Source organism: Amphiura filiformis, chromosome 12 (genome assembly GCF_039555335.1).
Source record: "Amphiura filiformis chromosome 12, Afil_fr2py, whole genome shotgun sequence".
NCBI lineage: Eukaryota > Metazoa > Echinodermata > Ophiuroidea > Amphilepidida > Amphiuridae > Amphiura > Amphiura filiformis.
Window position 1 is genome coordinate 65,684,531 of NC_092639.1, and position 12,717 is coordinate 65,697,247.

Below are 12,717 nucleotides of genomic sequence, written 5' to 3' on the forward strand. Positions count from 1 at the left end.
TATGGTATTATAAAATTGGAAATTGAGATATCGGCCTTTAAAAATATTATTGACAATATTGAGAGTAGGAATTACCAAGAAAAATGTCTCAAAAAATACAAGATGCCAGTTACATTCTAAACATTAATAACATCACAAATTCGCAACAAACCCAAATTGTGAAAAAATCTCCCCCGGGCAGAATTTTGGCTATTTCTCCATTTGCGAAACTGCCCAAAAGTGTCTGCTTTTGACATGACACGTCACATATTTATTTTGGTATCACTAGATATAATTTACACATAACTATTGCCAATTGCCAATTCTGTTTTGAGATGCACATTTGGACATCTGAAGTCTCCTAATCCACGGTATCTTAATACTTTTTTAAAGGGTTTTCAGAGGTTCCCTGTGTAGTTGCACCACAATACTTGCAACAGTTATAGGCCGTCATAAAATTACATGTCTATTTTATATGTCTGCTGTGTATAGTTGTTGCTTGTTGTCAGAAAGCCTTACCCGAGCCAATCACAGAAGTAGAAATATTACAGCTTCATGAAAAATGTCTTATTTTTTCTTTAATATGTGGTTTTCGGCTTAACCACTGGCATGATATTATGTTTAATTCAGGGTGGTTATACTAGCAAAGGTGCAAAGATCTGATTTTTTTTACCATCCTCCGAATGAGCAAATAAGTGGTTGGTATAAAAGCAAAATTAGTTGTTGTTGTTGTTGTTGTTGTCGCTAACATTTTTATCGTGACTTGCGTCTTAACTCATCAAGTATGGTTTGATGGGGTTAGTACTTAAACTATGCGGTTAAATATCATCACAAAATGAACACTCCATCATCTACATCCATCTATCACATTAGCCCTTAATCTACATGTCACAGCATGCTTATCATTTGTTCTTTATTACACATTTAAATTTCATCATTAATGTTCATGTCATCTCGCCAGACTTGTCTCCATGTTAGTCCTTCAAGGAGGACTACGCTCCATTTAGTACGATAGTCCACGCCGTCAGGCGTGGGTCCTTCTAGATTAGACATATCCTGACCTGGAAAGTCGAGGGAAATCTCAAACTGATTAACCACGCCTACTGATTAGCTACTAATGATATTCAGCCAATCCGATTGACTAAATATCATCAATAGCTGTCAGTAGGTGTGGCTTGCCTACCTGCTACCAGAACACTAGCTTCCAGCTTGGAATTGACACCAGTATTGCGTAACAAAATTGATTATTAACCCTCTTCAGTTTCATGTGTTAATCCTGTTATAATACTCGGTTTTCTTCTTACCCTCAGTTCACTGACCTGTAGGTTGCACACAATCAATTCCTTTTGTCATCACTACATTTAATATTGTCCTGGTTAACCTCGATTCCTTACTATTTTTGTATAGAGGTTGTGCTTGAAATTATTGATTGCAGTGCAGTCCATTCAATCAAATGTTGTCATAAACCTATTTGATCGTAGTGCATTTGTTATGTGTGTGAGACGAACTGTCTCGGTAGATTGCAATCATGCTTTTGTTGAATGGATTTGAGTATACCGCCATATTTACGGTATGATACGTCATATGCGCAACCTCTATTAATTGGGATAGTTGACCTATTCGTTTAACATGTTTAAGAAAAATATAGAATTGGAGGACACACGCTTCATAAAAACTTTGGGTTTCACTCATTTATTTACTTTAATTCCTTTTCTTGAAAAAAAAGAAGTTCAGCAAGTTCTTTCTTTCTTTCCTTCTTTCTTTCTTTCCTTCTCTCTTTCTTTCTTTCATTATTTAATACGGGCCTATAATTACATTTATTTCATGTATCATCATTTATGTTTTATTATTAATGTGTGTTCATTAATTATTCATTTATTTATTTTATTTTCGTTGATTGATTTATATATTGCCATTGATCAGGCTTCTATAGCTTATATCGTGAAATTATGATTTCTTTCATTTTTGCTTGCTTACTTTTTTGTTTAGAGATTTTTAGATCAAAGACTAATCATATCAGAACCAGAGTATTAATGATTATTGATGCTTAATCAGTCACTAATGAATGATTATCATGCATATGAATTATAAAGGAATGCAATTTGTAATTGAATTATAGAATGAATGATTGGTAGATTGGTTGATTGAGAGACTGATTAATTTGAGATTGATGAAGTTATGAGCGGTCAATAACTATTTGGCTGACTGATTGAGATTGCCAGATCTAACACTATGGACCACAATGGCCTCATCCTAATGACATACCGTAAAACCCCGTCTACAAGGATATACCTAAGAAACGCCCTCAATAAAATTGGTTGCTTGTTGTATTTGGAGTTTTAGCAAATATATACTGGCACTGGGTGGCTATGCATTCCATCTAAGTATGTTGTAACACCAATCAATTGTATTGACATAATAACGACTGTTTCGTATATCAGGATCGTATAGCTCAATTGATAGAGCGTCAGACTTTGGAACTGAAGACATGCTGAAGAGAGCATGGTCCGGGCACCGGTTCCGTTTTTTCATTCTCGTTTAATTTTAACTTTTTGACATGTTCTTTTTATCTTTCTTCAAATCTACCTTTCTACTTTTAATTTTAGGTGGTTTTTTTTTTTTTTAGTTTTTTTATAGTTTTTTTAGTAATTTTGTGGTTTTATAGAAACTAGTAAAAGCATTTATTCTTAATAATAGCGAAACCCACGGTTAGACAGATGTGTTGTAACTACTTGTCTGTCCTCGTCTTTGCAATAAAACCTATGTTGCACCTTTGTGCCATCCCAATTCTTGAGGAATGGTAGGTAGGGTGCGTTTTTGGCTTAAGCACGATTTTGTTTCTACTTGAAATGAAATCAAAATAAATATTGTTCTGTTGCCACAATTGCAGTTTTTTCAATAAAAAAAAAATAGATGAGGAATAATAATTATTCCATATTTGAATCTATTGTCCCATCAAGAATAGAGTGTCTTCAAAAACTTCAATCAATTCATCTGACAAAGGAAACTATTCTGGTCATTCAATTTTGTTTCGCTTGCACCTGTTATATCACAGGCGTTGGTAGAGAAGGCACACTTCTCTTGTCTTCACCGAAGTAGTGATGTAAACACTAACATGATTAATTACCATAGCTAGCAATGGACATACACTATTTTTTGTTCCACTTGAACCCATACTATAGGCTATTCGCTGTCGATGTGACGTAATTAATCGGATTAACTACCATAGCAATTGATGAATACAATTTCGAATATATAGCCCTGCACTTCATCGTTCACGTGGCACCTATGCATTAAACCATAGTTGTCAAAGAAATGCTAATCACTCGCCATGTAAGATTAGTATTTATGAAAAGAGTGGTATTCAATCTATGTTTGGTGACATACGCGGGTGATTAGTGCAATCTGCTTGATGGTAGTTATTGCTATTATTACGTCACTTCGACAGCGAATTGTAGTATAGACGAATCCAACAAGCCAAGTGATGGTCAGAATTTATTCGGCCATTATACGCTGGAGAAGTTGCGTAATTAATCGGATTAATTACCATAGCAATAGGTGAAAACAATTTTGAACATATCGCGCTGCGCTACAAGCAGGTTACACTCATCACCTGTACTGTGTATGTCTGCAATCATAGATTGAATACAATACTGGTCTTTTCAAAGATCTTACAGGTGCAGCATGATATGGTTCAATGAAGAGGTACCGCCTGAACGTATCAGTGTATAACGCGGTATATTCAAAAATTGTTTTCACCTATTGCTATGGTAGTTAATCCGATTATTACGTAACTTCGCCAGCGTATTGAATAAAACAGGAGGATGTGAGTTCATAAGGGCAATGTCGGGGATTATAGGTCACAATCGATGTGGAGAGATGAGAGGTCCGACCAACAGCCATAGCGAATGGTTCATGTTCAACTAATTCCAGCGGACGGTCTGTGGCTATTAAGGAATCGTCTTTGACCACATGCGCAGATCTGTCTCGTCAGGAAGATATTTAATATCCCGAATTTATAATAGGCCTATGCCTACCAGTTCCATCGTATAACCGATCTGCTAGAGAATATTTGTTACCATGTTTAATAAATTCGTATTTATCGTATAATAAAATGTAGCCAAATGTATATTATGTGTCACACGGTTTTCTGCTGAACCACTAGCAGGCTATGTTACCACATCTATGACAATGACAAAGGTGAATTTTGATGATTTTTACGATCGTCCGGATGAGCAAATCACTGAATGGGTCTTTAGTTCCCTCCTCTCCTTATCCTGCCAATATTATATGAATCAAAGAAAAATAAAGAAAAAATAAAATTAAACAAGAAAAAAAAAAGACAAAGAAAAAAAACAATAAAAGAAAAACAATAGAATAAATTAAACTAAATATGAAAAAAAAATGATCACGAAAGGAGTCTTTAGAAAATGCAAGAAAATATAAATGAAAAGTTTGAACAATATTTTGTTTATAAAAGTTTGTGTGACCGTGATGAGGCTCGAACTCACCATCTTCCGATCTAAAGAACCAAAGTCTTATGCCTTGCCAAGTGAGCTATGCTCGTGAGATGCGAAATAAAGATAAAATAATACATTGTATACCTGCTTGTGTCGGTAAATGATTTGCTCAAATTCCATAATGATATAATATTGTGGAGGGCGCTAGCGTGAAATATGCTATCATCACAGTCGCTTCTATTCCTTATAGACGGGTTTCTACGGTAGTTCAATAACCTCAATTAAATACTCAATAGTGCAAATTTGACCTCAAGTTTCAGAGTATGAGTTTTGTATCCAAATTTTCAAAGGTCATTCAATGACTATACAAATGCATTGGGGTTAAAGAATTGTGCCCTTATTAATTATAGATGAGCATGTTGTGGATCCTAGTGTAAGACCATGAAGAGACAATTGAGAGACTGATTATAAATTGAGTGGTTGCTTGACTACTTGATTACTTAATTGATTGATATTTTAACACCAAGATACGGTACATTAATTGCGAGACTACAATGTAATTTGTTAATAATTGATCGATTGATCGAACGAATGATTATTGATTGATACTTGATGAGTAGTTCAATAATTGACTGACTATTATCGATATATCAATCTAATAAGTTATTGTGATTCTATTATATTATATTATTATATTGATTGATTGGATGACCATATCAATTAATTGATTAATCAATCAATTCAATAATGATTATGATTGTTTTCTTGATTGTTTGTTGAATACTTATTGGACGGATCGTTGGTTGAATGAACCAACGATTGAGTGATTAATCAAAGAATCCCTTGAACTTGAAGAACAGTTTGCATCCATTTTTCGAAAATCGGAGCAACTTTTAATTTTTCACCCCTAGCGTGCAAATTGACCTTGGACCTGTCGAACCTCAAAACTCAATATGTCCTACGTGCGCAATAATGTTGCACTTTTGTGATCCTTAGACCCAGACAAATAATTTGACACGTTTTTAGTGAATTTGGAGCATTTTTGCCCCCCCCCCATATGACATGAGCATGTAGGGTGTTTGAGGGTCTTTTTGGAGGGTCACGGAGTTCCAATATATATATAGCTTGGTAGACCAAAGTTTTGAATTCAGCATACCCGAATTAAACAAAACAATTTGGTTGCCAGCTTTTACGCGAACTTGCCGCTTGATGCTTAAATAAGCAGTCTGCCGCCTGGACAACCAATTCTTTAGAAATGCTTAGTCGCGCTAAAAGTCGATCGATACATGTAAAAATCAGCACAATTCAGAGATACACCTTTTTGCTATGAAATTAATTTTCTCGGTCAAATATAAAGCAATATTTTTTTTTTTCTTCAGTAATGTCAGTTAAAAACTTGGTGCTTGAATATACATTTTTTAAAATCCTGGTGTTAAAATTAAGCATCAAATTGTGTCTTTTAGTGTGATATTTTGATTTTTATAGGCCTTGAATTCGCCTGCGAGCTTTTTACGGAATTCATGTTTTAGCGTCTCAAACTAACATAGTTTGCTAAAGAAAGATATTTCCCACCTCTGTAAAGCACATCGTGTGGGTCTATATGTTATAGTTTTGTCAGAATTTCCGTTTTTGTTTTACCCTTTTTTCCATTCATGGTCCGAAAATGTCAAACTAAGTAAAAGTAGGCAATGGTGAGTACTTTTATCTCGAGAGCAACCAGCTGAAATAGTCGATATTTCCTTTGTTGTTATCCAGGTCAATTTTTCATTGAAAGCAAATTGCCCGACCAGCGATTAAATCCCCAATTGGGTGTTCTGGTTAAACATGATCAGTAGGAGCGCTATAGGTCTGGGAATTTCTTTGCTAAGTTCTGGCAACACTATTAAACCCAGGGATATCGATCCACAATGCTAGTACTAGCCTTTAGATTTCACGTGTTGATTTAGAAAATTTTTCAGCCGACAGTGAAAGATGGTGAAATCAAAACGGAAATTCTGACAAAACTATGATATATAGCTCACGGTGATGTGCTTTAGAAAGTTGGGGAAAATCCTTCATTAGCGAACTATATTACTTTGAAAAGCTAAAAGGTTGATCCAAGAAAAAGCTCGCGGGCCGAGCTGAAGCCTATAAAAATCGAATATCTTACACTAAATGACTGAATTTCAGGCCTAAGTTTAACACCAGGATTTTAAAAAAAATCAGTATCAAGCATTATAGTTTTTCCAGCCATTTACTGAAAAATGAAAATTATTGCTTTTCATTTGGCTGAGAAAAAATTTTACACTGAAAAGGTGTAACTCAAAATTTTGCTCATTTCAACACCAATTTCGATCGTTTGTATTGCCTCATTAAATGACTGAGTGAGCCTTGCAGAACAAAAGAATCGGTTGTGCAGGTAGCTGACTGTAAGCACATTTCCAAAATAGAGCCAGACTAAAATAACAACACTGATTTTACAAAATAAATCAATATGATATCACGATTTAGGCCTACACTGGTCGAAACCCAGCTACTTCAAAAGTGTGAAGTGTTTTGATCCATGCAATCTCATAATCAATCGATTGAGATGACTAGCGTACTCGTCCCAGTTACATAACAGATGCGGTTAAATAATGGGCGGGGTTACCAACCATATTTGGAGTTATTACGTTGTCATTAACTGGGTTGGTTCTGGTCACTGCTTATGGTAATTCGATTGCGCTGCTGGGGGTAGAGCACCAATCTATAGACCACTTGACATCAATGTTTATCAACAAAGGCGAGGGATTGGTCTTTTGATATGCTCGAATGAGCCGTTTCACTGTTCAATGGCTTTCTTGTACCATATGAAATGTGGTGGGAGATTTAAAATACACATGCCTTGAGCAAACTACGATGCGCACGCACACTGCAGGGCAAAGAACAATGGAAAGGGCCATCATGCGTGCGCATACTGCCGGGCAGTGACGTCACATGTCAAGTGGTCTATAAGGACCAACGCCTGACGGCGTTGATAATAGTGCTACATATTGCGTTGGTCCTGTATGGACTACTCCATGTTGACGTGGTGTCTTGGCGATGTGACCTAGATATAGCGATTTAAAGTACAATAAAATATGCGAGATGCTAAGTACACATATTATAAGGAAATATGCCTCTTAACTTGTTTGACAGGTTTTAAATGCATATTGACAACAATAAAATCTAATATCGATATAAAAAGAGGAAAGTCAGTCAGCTTGGATATTCGAAAAGAAGAAAATGTACTTTGTCATCAGATTTGATTTCTAAATATAGACCGTATTACCTTTCAATGCTGATGGCCGTACTATTAGGGAGCACGGTGGCCTAGCGGAACAGGCACCGACTCATAATCGGAAGGTTGCGGGTTCGAGCCCCGGCGACGCCATCGTGTTGTGCCCTTGAGTAAGGCACTTTATCTCGATTACTCATCTCCACCCAGGTGTATAAATGGGTACCGGCATTCTTAAATGCTGGGGAGGTAACAGGCTCGCTATGGAGGAGGTGTAGCGATCCCCCTATAGCAACATTACATGGAGGAATCTGGCCCAATCGCCAATGAAAGAGAGATGGGCACTCCGATCACTGTTTATACAGGATCGTCTCCTTTACCTTTATCTTTCTATTATTCATTATTAGGGACCATTCAATATTTACGCTGGGGAGTGTGAGTTTTAAGCGGGAATCTGATTTTTTTTTGGGGGGGGGGGTCTTGGGAGGAATCTGAATCTGAATTTTTACTTGAGCCATGAGGAGGAATGTTTAGATTTAAATGGCGAAAACAGTGGAAATCAGCCATAAATATTGAGCGGTCCCTTAGTATACAGCATATCTCTTTAATGTGCAATGTGCATTTTGAGACGCAGAACACAGCGAATTCAAAACAATATTTTAACCCTGCTTGATTCGCATAAATTGATGATTAATAATTAGCACAACCTCTCTGTTATTATTTATATGCTTGGCATACTAGAATCTGTCATGCATATTGTCTACACACTAAAAACTACGGGGTTATATTTTCCGTGGTCATTTTGAATTGACCACGTTTGGGGTTGTTTTGACCCTTCAAGGGGGTTGTACTGTTTTAATTTGACCACATTCACGAGGTCATTTCAGCCACGACGAACGTGGTCAAAAACTTAGTGGTCATTTTGCCGATACCGTCGCGCATTGATATCAGTTTCAATCTTCCGCTTTGAAAATCTCAATTCATAAATGAGTTTAAACATGAGCTGCAATTAATGTTTGTTGATTAATAAATAAAACTAATTTTTGACCGAAGTTACCCAATTTGTCAACTTTATAATGACTTGCATTTCGGAACTATTTGCACACACGGTGTGCATCGGCTCACGTGGTCACATCAGCGCCATATTTGTTCTGATTGTGCAGCTCAGCGGATTGTCTTGTGTGCTTGTCTGCATGATGGAATATGAAAAGTTAGTTGAAAAGTGAGACTGCAAGGATGCATAGACCCTTGTCTATGCACGCAGATTCATTCAATTTCATGCTGTCGTGGCTGGTGTCTTGGCTGCAGTTGTTATAAGCTTATATCATGTAAGCTTATAATATAGGCCTACGTGAACTGCCATAGGCGATGACTGACTGTGTGTGAGTGTGATACACAGATGCATTTTGCAGTTTATGTAATGCTTTCTCTGTGCAGAAACACACTTATGTCCTGGTGGGACCAGCATGACCATATAGGCCTACTAAAAAAATCCAAACAACCCCTAAATGTGGTTATTGAGTAACCCTATAAAACAACCCTTTCAAATGGGTCATTTCATTTGACCCCGAAATGAGGTCATTAAGTAACCCAATAAGGCAACCCTTTTGAAGGGGTCATTTCATTTGACCCCGAAATGTGGTAATATTTTGACCCCAATGGGGTTACTATTTGACCCAAATACGTAGTCATTGCAATGACCCCGACCAATGGGGTCAAAATGACCCCGTTAGTGGTATGGTGTTTAGTTGATAACTATGCTGGGGTCAAAAATGACCCCGTTTGGGTCATTTTTTGACCCCGTAGTTTTAAGTGTGTATTCAGTTTTGGCCCAACATAGCTCAACCTTTGCCAATCATATTAATATTGTGCTATTCACATATGGTATAGTATTTGGGATTTGATTATACTGTTCTAGTATAAAGTGCAAAATGTATCAGCCTATAAGTTCACTATCGTTCTCTCAGCATTTTTTGATACACTTGAAATTCATGTGGTATTATTACGAGGGTCATTCAAATAGTTCTATTGTCACATCTCAGTTATCTTACGTGCCAGAAATGGGAATAATGATTAATACCCTTAAATCGTGGCTAAAAAAAATAAAAGTTATTTCATTAAAATGTAATGTTTGGTTGTTAAGATACATTGGTTAAAGCGAATTCAGATTTGGTACGTCGTCAAAAAAGGCTATTTTTGATTTTTAAAAAGACAGGTTGCCCACATCTATATGGAAATTATTACAGACTGTTTGAAAAATGATTAAATTACTTTATTTTTGTTCAAATAATTTAATCAATATTTAATGTTTGATACTTGTTCAGAATATACTTCATATTGACGATTCTGGATAGGTTGTTGACTTCGATCGGGTGAACAATTGTTGTTTCAAGACGCATTAATTGGGTTATAAGTTAAAATCAAATAAGTCGTATGCACATTTGTTGTATTTTGTAAGAATGTACTAGGTTGTAACAGTTGTGTATCTGTTCTACCCTTCGATGTTTATTTTTGTGTCAGTTTTTCCTATCCATATAACCTCACTTAAACCCATCTCGTCAGAGTCTTCGTGTTTAAAAAATGTTACGAGTAGGCAACAGAGGAACTGGGGCAATTTAGTGGCCTAACTTCGACGCTGGCAATATTGTACCCTAATTGTATACCTTTTGTTCTCGATAGATCAAGATTGCCTTCAAAACAGACGTAACGGGCCTTGCTTTGATGTTAGCAACGAATAATCCTAAAGTATGGTCGGTAATACTTTTGCTTTTAAAGCGGATACAAGGGTGAATTGATTAATATCGTTTTAATTTTATGTAAAATAAATACTTGATTTAGGGATAAACCACAACATAACATAACACAATATATTCGAGGTGCCGCAAATTATTGAGAGAATTCGAGAGTGGTCGACGTATTAAGGGATGGGGTATGAACGTTTGGACAGTATTTATTATGGGACATTAGAGTACATCAGACATATCGAATTGCATTCTGAATACGAAGAATGTCCTTCTGATATCAAATAATTTTGATTTTTTAAATTCGCAATGTAATACACATTTTATGGCAAATGATTAAAAATTGATATTTTTGATATTTAACAGTACTCGAAGTAAACTTTATAAATCTGATGATTTATATTTAAAAAGTGTATGTAGGTGGGATGAAAAGCCGACGATCAATTGAAAATTTTGACCTTTAGTATTGAAGATATGGATTTTTTCCCCAAAACACCCACAAAAAAAAAGGTCTTTTGTGGAAAAAAATCCATATCTTCAATATGAAAGGTCAAAATTTTCAATTGATCGTCGGCTTTTCCTCCCAGCTACATACACTTTAAGAATATATCATTAGATTTATAAAAAATTACTTCGAGGACTGTTATATATCAAAAATGTGAAAAGTATCAATTTTAATAATTTGTCTTAAAATTTGTATTATATCGTGAATTTCAAAAAATGAAAATTATTTGATATCAGAAAGACATTTTTCGTATTCAGAATGCAATTCGATATGTCTGATGTGCTCTCAAGTCCCACAAAAAATACTGTCGAAACGCTCAAAACGCTTATTCCAGATCCCTTAAACGTAAAGCAATATGTGCTAAATATTATCATCTCTTTGCAGCTGTAACTTGAGTAAAACGTCAGAGTGATAATATTGACAGCATTATATAGAGTGCGTCGTTAGTGTTCATTAAAGTGGTTTTTATTTCCTAACATGTTTTAGCCAGCAAAGAAAGTATTAAGGATTGTGTTACGTTTGAGGCCTGAATATACAAAGATGGGGTCCGACAGAGAATGCTGCCTTTTGCCATGTTTGCAAGCAAACGTGTTTTTTATTTTGTTTTATTTTGCTAATTTATTAATATGTATATTTTGATCTCCATACGAAAAATATTTGAGTGTGTGTGTTTGTTTGTTTGTTTGTTTACCTGTGTTTTCCGTAAGAGACACGCGTTTGGGTCCATGGCAAACCATCTATGCACGGTACGCAAGTCACTAAAATCTCCAGCATGCGTTCTCGATCTTTTTTGTGGCGGAGGTAAAGCAGTTTGACTCTGCATTAGTTATATTATTATACTAGCCTTAATACCTATAGGTTTGTTCTATTTTTGAATATAATTTAGTTTAATGTTATCTTGTTTGTCCAAGAGGAAGGGCACAATATCTGCCTGAAACTATTTAGATTTACTTGACCCTAGTTGGTTTTGCGCTGTATTTTATTTTATTCACCGTAATAGTCTGGTACTCCTTAGATTGTTTTACTTCTTTCTTTGCTCTATAGTGTGCTGCTTCTTCTTCATTATTGTTTCTCTTCATTTATGTCATTCCCGATATCTTCTTCGTCATGTTGTATCCTTGGTGGGGATTTGTAGGTGTACGTAAAGCATAGTTTGCTACCTAAAACATTTTCTTAATCTTTATTTTATTTTGCTACACTTGGTCTTCTTTTAACCGAATGAAAAATGCCACCTTTGAGGAATTGTAGACAATTCTTATAATTGGCACTTTCCTGCCATTGATGGGGTGATGAGCGATATTACATCAATATCACGTGTTATAAAATAACCAAAAAAAAATCAGTATCACATTAATTCAGAGACAAATAAATGGCTAATTTTGTACTAACTCACATGGGCCGTCATTATTCTTACACCGATGTGAGAAATTTGATTTAAAATAATGCGGCCGCTATTCATCGGAATGCCTTGGGCGACCAACCTTTTTTTTTTACTCGTTTAGAAACCCAATTCATCCTCAATATTGTTGTTTGGTAATAACTCCAGATTCATTCGTGAAAAGCACAACTACAGTGAAAGGTCAAGATTCCTCAAAGTGTTCCATGAGTTTTAAATTTTGCAGGTAAAAGCACACAGAGGATTTGTTACTGTCAACGGATTGATATCAAGTGTTTATTTTGGCACCAGAAGTAGAAATAAAGCGGGAAAGATCTACTTTTCACGCCTATTAAAGTACGTGCGCTAAGATAGAAACATGATTTGTAGAAGATGCCAGAAAATGGAAAAAACAAATTTTG